Source organism: Lepisma saccharinum, chromosome 7 (assembly GCF_977018435.1).
Source record: "Lepisma saccharinum chromosome 7, izLepSacc3.1, whole genome shotgun sequence".
Taxonomy (NCBI): domain Eukaryota; kingdom Metazoa; phylum Arthropoda; class Insecta; order Zygentoma; family Lepismatidae; genus Lepisma; species Lepisma saccharinum.
In genome coordinates, this window is record NC_139235.1 from 62,383,173 (window position 1) to 62,397,320 (window position 14,148).

Below are 14,148 nucleotides of genomic sequence, written 5' to 3' on the forward strand. Positions count from 1 at the left end.
AATTATAATTAAGCAACGTGGTCTTGTTGTCAGATTAACTTCAAATCACAGATGAGATGGGGGACCTCCCCGATGGCGCAGTGGTAACGTCGCCGGCTCGTAATCAAGGTGTCCCGGGTTCGATAGCTGGTGGAGGCATATAGTGGTTCGGATCCCACTTTAAACTGTAGGTCCAGTCCCGATTAGCCTTAATGTGCATAAAGCGGACCTTAAACGCCAACTCAATCAATCATTAGGGAAGACGTGTAACGATATATTAATTTGGAGAGAGGGGGAAACGTGTAACGTTAATGATCTTTTTGAAGAGTTGAAGGTGAAAAAAAGTGAAGAAAACACATTACGGAGGGTAAAGAAACAGTGTGACAACTGTCTTCAAATGTACAAATTTGACTTCTGTTACTTACCTACACAAAAAAATTCAAAAATGTATTGACTTGTGGGTGTTTCTGCGGAACAGAATCCTCAAACGTTGGCGTTTTTTCCAGTTTCGAGGCATCGTCAGCCTGTGGGTTCGGCGGCAAACTAAGGGAGGAAGCAAACAAGAACATCCCGCACCACAACACTCCTTCTGGCACTATTCCTGGAAGACGCCATGACGAAAACACTGTTCGCGCCTCGATGGAGGGACCCACCTCGCACGCTTGTAATTCCGAGACTGCTTTGTCGCCGCATCTCGCCGCGAGATGGCTCTAGCGATCACGAAGGGGAGGATCTCGTAACGTTGGGTTTTTTTTTCGAATCCCCGTTACCGTGCGACGACGGAAGGGAGGAAAAGCCGGGGAAAGAAAAATACCTTTCATTCCTCGATTTGATTTCATTTTGGTTCGTTTCTGAAGGTTAACAAGCGGGAAGGTAATATCGACAACGCTCAGGGTCTTTTCCGGGTTCGTTCCGCGACGCTCCAGTTGCAACGCTCGTGACGGGGGTGGGTTTTCGATCAACAGGTGGCGCCAGCTGCTCTTGTTTGGACGTACTTGTTGTTTCTGAGCACTCCCGAGTTTCATCGTTGTAGCAAATGAAGGGTAACGGTGCCCAAATTGAACGAGATGAAGCGGAACTTTGGAGGGGAGGGGGGCACCGGCTCGCTCCTTCTTCACCCCCTCCTGCACGAAAACAGAACCACAGTTACAAATATCTCGAGCGAAAGCTGAAATGGTAGCTTTAAACCACAAATAAGGGTTCAACTTCTGAAAAATCATTATCAATGCTATTATGAATAACAGTGGCGTATACTGGATTAAGAACCTGGGCTATCGCACCATATCATAGTTTTCGAATGGACAAACATTTGCTGGTGGAGGTGTTTTTGTTTTCTTAACTCTTTTGGGGTGGCGGGTTGAAGTGATGTGACTCTGTGATTAAAAATATATACCTCATAAATAAAACATGGAAATGTACACTGTCAGTAAGGAAAAGATTTCAAGAATTTCATTCTTATTTGCATAAATAAGAGGCCCATATTGTGAAATATTATGTAGGCCTATATACGAGAATAAAAATAAAATTTCAACCTACCTACTTTCACAATTTTAAGTTCGGGTACTCCTTGTTGGCGTCGTTGCCTTGAAACTAAGGGGTCTCGGGTTCGATACATGGTGGTTTAGATACCACTTTAACTGTAGGTCCGATCCCCATTAGCTTATCTGTTCATAAAGTGGACATACAAGAAAAATCCACAACGATTTGGAGCTTATCGTCATTCGTAAGCCGAAAAGACAGCTTGTTAATTATGTCCCTCATTTCAGTTCATTACACAACACAGCACATATCATTCACAAAAATACAATCCACTCACTACTGTATTCACATGCTGCCTCTAAACAAATTCCACACATCCAAGACCACTCGACGCGATCTAGACTAGAACTGGTCCTTGTCATTTCGGTAATTTTTAGATGCACTCATAAACCATTCCCTCTCAGCCAACAATTGTCTACTCCCCACTGTATCTCTAGTTTTTTGAAGGTCAACGACCTCTTTTTCAACTCCTCTGCAAGCGTTCAATGATGTTCTTGTCCCTACCATATAACACACTTTCCCCTTACCTGCGATAATTTGGCTTCAAAATTCCCCACTCCTGGGAAAATTACATGCTGAGAAAAATTGGTTTGCAACATTGACCCAGACTGTTGAGGAAGTTCAAGGGTTTTTCCCCCACCATATGCAACCCTGTTCTCTCTCCTGTAACAGTTTGGCTTCACAATTCCCCGATCCTGGGGAAATTACGTGCTGGAAAAATTGGTTTGCGACATAAATCGGGGCCCTGTCAAGCTTGCCCGTCACTCCCGTGGAGTTGCTCGCCGGCGCTGGGCCAGCCGTCTCGCGAATTCAAAGAAAACGGGCAATGTTTACAACGCGGGAGACATGGGTTCGATTCCAGCAGTGGGTGATCTCCGCATAAAGCGGCTCTGGAGCTCACCCAGACTCAAATCAATGGCTACCTGGGAGCAACCAGGTGGTCGGAGAGTGGTGCTGATCACATCACCTCCAAAATGGCCTAGATCGAGAATATGTGGGGCTCTACCCCCACATTCCCTAAATGTGCCTACATGGCACGTTGCTATATGGGAACTTTACCATTACCTTAAGAATACTAAAGCCATAGTTTTGGCACAGTTAAGTAAAATGTTTCTTCCTAAACAATTGAAAATGCAAACACTGGCATTACTTGTAACGTTGTTCCATTTTTAATTAATGTTAATGTTGCTGTTAGGATACGTTTGCAGGCCTGCTTCCGAACCATATGTATGGGACAGATGAAATTCGTGGTACACTTCCCGACAATAAGTGGTTTGTGGTTTGCGAACTGTTGTTGACAAACCCATGTTAAGCATACAGACACTCGCTTCATATTTTCACAGTTAATTGGTACTATATTGGATGCATGAACTAAGTCCTAACTTAGCTAATTAATCCTAAGAATAACTGTTAGAGAACATCTAAGATCATCTCAGCAAGTACGAAGTTCTCTCGCGTCATACTTGTGCAGTCCTATGCCAGTTGGAAGAATCTGTCCCGAGCGTGGTGCTGATCACAACGAATATCAAGAATCCAAGCCCTAAGTAGAACTTCACGGTATATTAAAGGCATAACTTTTCTTCACGTGATGAACAAAGATAAGAGTCATTTGGCAGCCCAAGCACGATTTGCAGAGTACAGGATCCAATGTTTCACCTCGGCCTGTCGAATGTTTTCGCGGGTAGCAACCGGCTTAAGAGGGAAATCGCATGCTGAGGGCTGCTGAAATGAAGAAGCAGTAGCATCAAGTAGTCAAGGCGGATTTCCACCGGCTGCACGAGAGGTAGATATAAATGGCATCGGCTTCAAACATGACGTAGACGTTTTGTTCCGACCCCAAGAGCGAGTCTTAGTTTCACTTAGTTCCTTTAGAACTCTCTTCTGCCGTTCAGCTTCTGAACTACCTTCTTGCAGATTTAGGAGCCCGCGGACTGAAACTCCGGAACCGTGGCAACAGAACAGAACAGTTTAACTTCCGGCGTGTCAGTGGGCCGTAACCCTCAAGATAACCTGCAGACTTCTAGCCAGAAAATCCGTGCTTCGGTTCCGCACTTTCCCCTGTAGTAAGCGATACACCATTTGATTTCAATAGAGCAGACGACAGAAGTTCTGTTGCCAGATTTTTCCGTGTTTCCCCGTGTTTTCATCAGCTCTTCTGATGAAGGAAGGCGTACTGATAGTTTTTTTTTTTACTATTGTTTAACCAAACGCCTAACCAAGACTATATACAGGGTTATTCAAAAAGAAAGAGCAGATTTCAAATGTTTATTTCTCACGAACTATAAAAGACAGAAACACGTGCTATACATCAATAGATAGGCGGAGGTTCAAAGTTATATTGCTGAAAGTTTTAATGTATGCACTCAACACGAGCACCATGTGTTGCCCGACAAACATCAAACCGGTATTCCACTTCTTGCCTGTGGCGTCGCCATTTTGCGCCGTTGCAGGTATTGAACGAAACTGATAGGCAGGATTATAAAACTTTCAACCTTCCTCTATCCATTGATGTATGGTACGTGTTTCTATCTTTTACAGTTCGTGAGGAAAAAAACCTTGAAATCTGCTCTTTCTTTTTGAATAACCCTGTACTGTAAGGGCATGTATGGCTCGACCGAGATAACCGAAGATATCCTCACAAAGTTCTTAGCCACGAGAAAGCTGTACCAGCTAAGGCATTGCTTACTTGCTAGGCGTTGGCTCCGGATGGAAAAGTCCAAAAATTCCGCAAGGAGAGCGGAAGAAGAGGGGTTCGTCGAAGGTTCGTGGTACACGAAGGTGCTAGGCATTTAGGCAGTTAGTATAGCCTGTGTAAGATTTTGGTTTCGCTCCCTCTGAATGAAAGAAAGGTATGGTTAAGGTAAAAGCCAATAGATGGCACTGACCACATGTTACGTCATTCAGTTTGCCGGTTGAATGTAAGAATCCTGAATCTAGACACACCACTTCCAGCTGGCACACGTTCAAAATCACAATCCAACAGGGCACTCGACGTGACGGGAGAGGTCAACAGGGGACTTAGACGCACGTAGTGGTGATGGTTTAATTTATTTTCTTTGGTAGATAATTAGTTTAATATTATTTTATTTAATTTGTAGAGTTCGTAGTATTATATTAATTTGCTTGTTGATCTTTACCGAGTGATTGTCATTACAGACAAGTAGAAAAAGGGGGGAATTTAATAATATTTTGGTTAGTATTATAACTATATATGTTATTAAGTAATATTTTAGAAATATTCTTTTGGGCAATCGGATACAACATGGATGAATAATGATACTAATTAAGTAGCCATCAAATGGAGAGAAATTCAATTATTAGTTAAAGACGACTATTAAAAATTATCTTGTTATATATATATATATATATATATATATATATATATATTAAAGTTATAGTTGAGGTCATAATTGTTAACGACAGTTTATATACGTATATAATATATTATTGTTAGAAAGCCATATTTAAATTTTGTTAAATAAACTGTCATCCATTCCTATTCAGTGAATTTTATATTCTAGTAATTAATTAAAATACTTGATGTAAAGTGTACCACGTACCTATGGGGGTCCAGTATGCAGGTTCATAGCTATCTTTCATCGGTTAAACGGATGGGTATGGGTATCGTTAATCCCAATTAAAACAAATTGTTATATATTAAATCCGAACTAAAGCAACGTCGTCGCCTTGTAATCAAGGGGTCCCGGGTTCGATAGTCGATACCCGGTGGAATCACATAGTGGTTCGGATCCCACTTTAAACAGTAGGTCCAGTCCCGATTAGCCTTACTGTGCATAAAGTGGACTTAAAACAGCAAATCAACCAAAGAACTAGAGCAAGAAAGAAAGGGCTATATTAGTCTTTTTCATGTATCGTGGTGGTAAATCAAAATTCCGTAAGCGATCTCGAAATATATATTTCTTTAAAAAATAGAATTTAATTTAAAAATTCATACCATACATATGTAATTATACAGGGTGGCGCAAAAGTCAGTTTACCCAAAAAGCACATTGATAATAGTATTACGATAGTATATGTGCTTCTTGTGCTAAGTAATATTTCTTTAGGTATACGGTTGGTAACATTGTCGTGTGACACTGGCAACAGTGCACTCGTTATTCTTTTGTCGACAGTTGAGCCTCTGGCTTGTTGATTGATTGATTGATTTAGTTTATTTTACTTCGCGTTTTGTGCTTCTTGGGTAATTTGCGAAGCTGCGGATGAGTGATGAAATGATGAAATTGATGAATGGACATTCACAAACAACCAAGCCCGAGTGGGATTCGAACCCGGGACCCTTGGCGTCGCAGCGCGATGTGCTAACCACTCGGCCACAGGGTCCGGCCTTCTCTGGCTTGTTACAGTGTGGTTGTTTGTTTTGTGGGGAATTGTTAAATGGATATGGTATACTCATGGAAAGAGACACTTACTGGTTCGGATTCCACTTTAAACTGTAGGTCCAGTCCCGATTAGCCCTACTCTACGTAAAGTGGGCTTAAAACATCATGACTGGCAGATTTGGATGCACGGGAAGACTCAATTATCAATGCGTTTCATGTCATCAACAATGATACAAGTTTACTGCATCGTATTTGCAATTCTGATGTTGATCGTTGCACACAGTGTATTGCAAATAATGGAGGACACTTTGAACAAAACCACTGAAACTGGAATTTTGTGTATCTACTTGTATTTTGTGTGTATACTTGAATTTTTTGTATAAACTTGAATTTGTAAATGGGTAAATTGACTTTTGCGCCACCCTGTACATTCAGGGGGTGGACAGATTCATGGAAACACTTGAAAAAGTTACACAGTGCCAGTTAATACGGCGTTGGACCACCTTTATTTCTTGGAGAAAGAAATTTTACATTTTTTCTTACTTTTACCTTTTCGGAAACCCTTCGCTTTACTGGAGTAACATCCTCCTTTTGAGAACCATCTACTTTAAAATCTGTGTGGCTTGATCCCGGAGGGTTGTTGTTCTCTTGTACACTAACACGTCTGTTGTGCTCGGCGCAATCCAATATGAAGTGATTGTAACAAACCAAATCCTGACACGTTACGCATGCAGCAAATGTTTCTTCTTCACAATACAGCGTGAACATTCCTCGGTGAGGAATGTGCGGACGATTCATTATCACTGGAAGATATAAGAAAATCAGGATCCTTGTCCTCATCATCCGCTAACGTTTCTGAAGAACTGTCAACGTCACTCGTCACTCGAGTCATTGATCACACCACCTGAGCTCTTCTTTGGCACTGACAGAGGAAGTTCATCACCTGTATCACCACTTTCAGAATCGTCTTCCATCCCGATCACAACACCTTCATAATAAATTTTCTGAGGATCCCACCACATTTTTACTTTCGCTCCATATTGCAACGTCTTCTTTCCATGGGGGAGTGTAAGTTCTTGTCTTCTGACGATGTTAGTACAGCCATCAGTCCACTTCACAAGCACGTCCTTATTCATATCTTCTGAATAATTACACAACGAGCCACACCGCTAGAAGGCTATTCTTCAAAATATCAAAGAAATATGGCATTTCTTTTATAAACCATTCGAAATAATTTCGTTGCGAGAAGTGAACCAGATGATTGTCAATTTCACTGAAAGTCTCAAAATGTAGACTGTACACTGTTTCAATAGAAGCACAAATAACTGTGCCTTACATGTTTTCTGATATCTTACAAATGGGTTATATTTCTTATGGAAAAAATGAAATATAAAACGTTTTATTACAGCGGCATCTCTTAGGCAAAATGTAGTCGAACTGACACATTCTGAGTGGATTGTAAAATGATATCATGTTTTTCTCCACGAAGCGGCGAATTTCATTTTCGTCGGTTCGTGAAATTATCACAATACTAGTTTTCATATTCGTCAAAACCTTGTCCATCTTTACCTCCTAAGCAATATTTAATAGAAACTTGAAACTTTGTGAGAGCAAAGTACAAGTTGTTCAAACATATACAGCGTCAAAAACTCAAAATGTCAAATTTTGCACATTCGCCGGTTTGTGATGCAGGGGAGTTGACATATTCGCCAGTTCGTGAAAACATCGACGATATATATGTACTAGCTGATTACCCGGCGTTGCCCGGGTAATTATCCCAATTATCCCAATCTTCTATTAGACAGGAAAATAATGAATTCTAACTATAGTGTTGCTTGCTCAAAGGTGGGTTCACCAAAGGATTCAGCACTCCGAAAACTATGGATTCCACACTAATATCGATTTTTTTCGGTTATTTTTACATGTTACCCCAATCCCACCCACAAATCTAGGGATGCCAGGAGTGTCTTACCCCCACAGTATTTCTTTCCAGATTGTGTACAAAGTTTGGTATATATATATATATATATATATATATATAGCCCTATACATATAGCCTGATCTATGATGTCGAACAAAACGAGGTTTTATTCGTAACTCTACCATCAATATGTTCAGAGAAAACAAAATTTATTTATAGTATCGGCATTTGCTGTATACGATGGCTGTTTTGAATTGAAATAAATATAAGAAATTATTAATGACAAATACTGAATTATTGGTAAGAGTGTGAAGCGTACACAAAACAATATTTAGCTAACGTTGTCTATGTGGAGTGGAACAAATGTTAAGCTTTTCTTTATAGAAATAGTATTTTCAAGTTTTCAGTTCTTCTTCTTTTTATAATTACTGAAACATAGTCCTTTATCAATATTGTCTTATAGCCTGATGTATACTGAAGAAATTATGGTATGATTCGTAATTCTACCATTAGTACTTTCCTCTATACAGTAAAACCTCGTTAATCCGGACTAATGGGCGAGATAAGTTGACTCGTTAACGAAAGTCCGGATTAACTTAAATAACCTCTTATTATATTATTATTATGGTGTATTTGAAGGGCATAGGCCTAAATACACTATACAGTACAGTACAAAGTCGGCGGGAAACAGAATTCCACCAGTGGTTGACTGCATTTTCTTTCGGAAGTTCTCTTCTTGACTTTTAGCCACATTTAAAACCTTGCATTCTGTTTTTTTTCTTTTTTATCGGGGTTAGGTTTAACGAGGTATTACTGTATAAAATTTTATTTAAAAGAAACACTCCAGTTCAAATTACGTCACTATTTCGCAATGTTTGTGGGGAAAGGAGATTATCACCTGCGACTGAAGGATTGTGTTAATAATTATAAAGAAGGTTGCAAACACTGCAATAAAAAAAATTGAATTTTACTTGGCGGTCACACCAGTGTAATGCAGCATGCTAGAGGAGTTTAGGACAAGAATAGCAAAGTTCTTTCTTATCTACAGCATCTCTCAGTACTTTTTCCATAAGACGAAGACGAAGAGTTTGTTTTTGAATTTTCGTCCCTTATTTGCAACTTTCGGTTACGATTTTGTCCCGCATTTCCATCTTGATAATCTGGCAACCCTGAGCAGAATTGTTGATCCCATATTAAGCCATTCTCTGAGGACGTATCTCGCCACTCACGGCGCTGTCATGTGACCAATCGAAGAAGTAGGCCAATGCCGGGACTTATATATCGATTTGAAGCAAGAAATACAACCAATAAAGGGCAAACTAGTAACAAGATATCGATCGGAACCTAATTTAGATACGGAGATCTGTATGTTTAATAAGTGTCCATAATATTAATGTAACTGTGGGAGATTTGCTAGTTTTTTCTCCCAAAGGGACGACTTGCCCGGCTTATTTATTTCTTGAGATGCAGTACTTTAAAGATTCAAGGAGAAAAATACAATTATGCTGGGTGAGTCTTTTAAAAGAGGCCCCGTGGAAAATGCGCTCCTTGCATGTAGGCAACCTTGGTACACCGAAGAGAAGAGCGGGTTAGAGAACAGTCCAGGATATCGGTGCCAAGCATATTCGACAACATGACATGACATGACATATCGTGGACTGTTCTCAGCCCCGCTCTTCTCTTCGGTGTACCAGGGTTGCCTACAAGCAAGGAGCACATTTTCCACGGGGCCTCTTTTAAAAGACTCACCCAGTATCATGGAACAAGATTGCAAGTGAAGTATAGCAACATATGTTTCATTAGTATATTAGTATTGAAGATGATATGGGGAGATTAATAATCAGCGTTGCAGGGTACGTTTACATTTTCCGCAGGAAACCAATTTTCATAGCTGTAGAAATATAAGATATCCTCAAATTTTTCATCCTATACCCCTCTATCTGCGCGTAGGAAAACCTAGACAGGAGGCGGAAAAATGAACTTGTTACACCTTGATAGATTGACACTTAGGCACTTAACCCTAGCATACCCAAGATGGGGGGGAGGCTGTCAGGCCCACCACCTCTACTTTTTCTATTTTTCTTTAAAACATTAAAAATAAATCGCATTGTTCACTAGGATGTTCCCAATATGTCTGTATTACATTTGTTCATAAAGACATAAATGTAATGTAAATAGGAGGCAAAATGAACTTGCTGTGCCATCTTTGAATGTGCGTAAATCGATACACTCATGCCAGTGACAGTGTACAATTGGCTGGTGACGATGGTAATTATTGTAATTATTATAATTAATAAACAATTGCACCTCTATAAACAAAAAAGCACTAATGAAAACTTATGGTAGTTTTAGTGAGTTCTAGTGAATGGTAAAATATGTGTGTGTGACACAAATGCAATTGTTGGTTACCCTTTGGTAAGTAAGCTTCTCGTACGGCACGGATAAGCTAGGGTTAAAGGCTCTGATAATCGAAATGTGAAAAACGATCTAAATAGGTAATTTTAGCCACAGTGGAATTTACATGTAATGTTTGTAGAATCCAGAAACATACTTCTAATTGGCACCAACAAAGAATGTCTTATGGATTGGCTCAACGGTGGGTGAAATGTTTTCAGATGCGCTCTGCCTCGATTATTCTTTTTTTCCCTTTTCTCTACCTCGCTTTCTTTTCTCTTCCTTTTTCCCCAACTATTTCTCTAAATTTCTCGTTTCCTCTCTCTCTCCCCCCCTCTCTCTCTCTCTCTCTCTGTGTTCTCTCTCTCTCACCTGTTTATCTTTTTTTTCTTTTTCTCTCTTTGTTTACCTATCTTTCCATCATTGTTTTTCTTCCTTTCCTTACTTCCTCTCTCTCTCACCTTTTCTTTTCTCTTCTCTTTCTGCCTACAACTTGGCGGAGTGGTTAGCACAGCGCGCTACACCAGCATTGGTTCCGGATTCATATCCCGGTCTGGGTATGGATGATCTTTGTGAGCATCTCTTCATGATTTATCACATCACTCATCGTCACCATCGCAATTAGCCAAAAGTGGAGAAAAACGGCGCTTAATAAAATTCAAGTTAAATCTTTACTCCCTCCCCCTATCTCTCTCTTCTGTCTCACCTCACAATCTCTCCAACTCTCTCTATCTCTCTCTCTCTCTCTCTCTCTCTCTCTCTCCACTATAAAGTGTTCAAGAACTTTCTATGGCTATTCGTGTGGTCTAGGGCTCATCTTTGAGCGAATCCGCTGCTAGTTTTGACAAATGATCGGACTCTACTCATGTTACCCGCGTACACCTCCCCGATTGCGCAGTGGTAGCGTTGTCGTCTTGTAATCAAGGGATCGCGGGTTCGATACCCGGTGGAGGCAAGTGGTTCGGATCCCCCTTTAAACTGTAGGTCCAGTCCCGATTAGCCATACTGTGCATAAAGTGAACTTAAAACAACAAATCAATCAATCAATCATGTTATCAGCTTCGCATGTTCTCTCATTCAAACGGGAAAACATACCTTCACAAATAGTTACCTGACTTATTTTTTTCTTTCAACAAAACACGTAGGAAGCTGTCATTTTGCACGAATTAGCTTTCACCGAAATGCGAGGCCTAATGAATTTTGAGTAACTCGTGTCGATGACCAGCGACAACGTGTGGCCAGCAATCACGTTTACGGTTATTGATTACATACACACCGACCACGAAGTGCACTTAGTTTCAACAGCTGCGGGTAGATGGCTCTAGTTAATAGAATCGCGTTAAATATTTCTGAGAAGAGGGCACGTAACGAAGTCAAAGTTCTTTAATTCGCTTTATCTAAGTTGAGAACGTTTATGTGTACTTTCCTTTCTTAACGCCTATTGGCTGTTTTGCAATTAGTATTATCGTAGAAGACTGTTGTTCGTTACTACATTATTGTATGACAATTATTATATTTACTATTGAGAAACTGCAGGTACGTATCTAGAAATACATTTCTGCGGGCTGAGACCGAGTATCTCAATAATAATAATAATATTGGAATAAAGGTCATATTGTATGGTTACTATTACATGAATAGATAAAAAGATGGCAAAAGAATTGAGATATAACATATAACAACACGTGTTCCTTATCTAGCTTGCATGTAGTTAGGATCACCAAAATTGTTATTAAAACAACTTCCCTGGCAAGGAAATTAATGTCAAATAGATAAGGAATTCAATATTTATTGAATAAGAAAAAAGGAGTTAGATTCACTTGACCAAAAGTAAACTTCCTGATTAATATTTTATGCATCTTATGAGCATAAATCTTTGGAACTGCCCTTCAAAGCCATATGATCCCAGTTCCTTATCTTCCAATAAGTTCAGCGTAAATCAGGGGCGGTGCCAGGGGGACGCGAGGGGATGCTTGCGCACCTCTTGATTTTCTTCCGCACCCCCTTCAGCATCCCCTACGTTCAACTGAAAACACTAACCCCTTAGTGTGTCATATTATGTCATGTCGTCATATCGAGCGTTGAATGTTAGGTACTGAAGTAAGACCGTATTATTGTATGCAACAGGCAAGAACTGAAAGAGATGCCGATACAATATACGAGTACATACTTTTCTGTACTGACGGAAACCTCTATAAAAATCACCGGCCTTTTTTTTCTTTCGTCAGCATTGTTCTTTTGTTTCTTCAAGTGGTCTGTTTGTGATTTTTGATAATTGCCTATAACTAAATGTTAGTTATGTTGTTTTCTTTTTCTTTTTGGCATTGTTGATAAACGGTTTATTTTCCACGTACTTGATCTTCCTCACACTGGAGCAAAAATTGCAGCTACTTTCAAGGTACATATCACCAAGTTGTGCTCTGGAAATTATTTAATGCAAGTTCTAACATGAAGAGTAGTTTTCTTGTTAATATGTTCTATGTATTTGTTCCTCGTAAAATGTCTGGTAAACGAACCATTTCAGGATTTTTCAAAAACTGTTAGTAATGATTTTACAGTTCGTTGTTGGGATCTGGGATAGTGCAGCAGAAGGGATTTTAACGAAGGTGAACTTGCTGTGCACTTCGCGTTTTGTCCTGAAGTGGCAGACGGAAGCTACATACGTATTATGTACTTACTATGTACCATAGGCGTGCGCAGACACTCTGATTTGGGAAGGGGGAGTCTTGATGAAAGTTTAGTTGGGTAAGAAAACCTCATTTCATCTCACTGTTTTATTGTACCGATGGGTATGAAACAGGGGCGTGTGTGTGGAGACACGAAGCGGGATAATACTTCAATTTCATAGAAAATAATGAACTTCTCCTCCCCCTTAGTTCCTTTGAACTTTTATCAGATTGAAATGCTTCACTTTCTTTAAGAGTAAAATATCGTTTAATAACGACGATAAGATTTCTCTACACTAAATTTCTAGGAGAAAGCATAATAATATAGGGGCTGTAAGGGGGGCAACGACGGCCACACCTTTCCTTTAGAAAACAAATGTCAATGTAAATGTACATATTTCTCACGTGTAATTTGATTTCAGTCACAGTAATTTACATTTATTATTATAATGAGAATGTAAGAACACAATAATTACAATTAAAATGATGTTTTATTAGGGAGCATCACTATTATCGGGGAAATATACCTCGTTTACCTCTCCGAAAAGAAAAACTTGCTTGCCACTCTGTGGAAAAAATCTGCGGATGTCCATGCTTGGGGGGGATTGCCCCCCTTTCCTTCGTGCGCACGCCCATTCCATGTACTATGTATTTTGTACCTCCATTGGTTACATTGAAAAGGTTCAAAAATTGTATTTTTAAAATGCAAGGGTAATTTCATTTTGTATTTCACTACATAGTTCAATAAGACTGCAACGTGTATCTGAATGTTTACACTGTACGATTACTTTCTTGGAGAATATGACTTAATATATATCATCATGGACGTTCAGGGAAGGGCAAGAAAGCATAGCCTCCACCCCCCCCCCCCCCAGTTTTGGCACCTTGCTCACACGACCAGTTTTGAAAGGTTGCATGCATGTCTCACGTTTTCTTGATTTTCAGCACCCTGGACCCCACTCAATACGTCCTTGAGAAACTGGTGTTTTACACAGACAGCATGGTGCACATTGTTTCGTTGAATAACGTGTCAATGAAATAGGGGAATTCCAGCCTTTCTTGTGTAACATTCACATATGAAATGTAAGGTTCTAGACATGCAATTGGGTTAACATATTCATAGTGAACTGATTTCATATAATTATGAAATATCTGCTTGTGGTATGTGCTAACAAATGAAAAAAAACTTCAGTACGGTGACATAGCCTGAATGCATCAGGAATATTAACAAGAGTGTGTTTTACAAATGTGACGCTTTAAAAATGTAGCAAATTTTGACTTCATTTTTCTCTGCAGCATGTACGATATA

At 39.7% G+C, this 14,148-nt stretch overlaps 1 protein-coding gene across 3 annotated transcripts in view; it reads right to left on the minus strand.

Moving 5' to 3' along the window:
- Positions 1-14,148, minus strand: part of LOC145989869 (uncharacterized) — a 393,178-nt gene that overhangs the window by 118,338 nt on the left and 260,692 nt on the right. The window contains exon 1 of one of the 3 annotated variants that reach the window (XM_083125335.1): positions 405-529. The exons of the other annotated variants lie outside the window; for them this stretch is intronic. The gene's annotated coding sequence lies outside the window, so the exon portion shown is untranslated. Of the gene's footprint in view, positions 1-404; positions 530-14,148 lie in introns of those variants that run through there. 3 annotated transcript variants of the gene reach the window in all.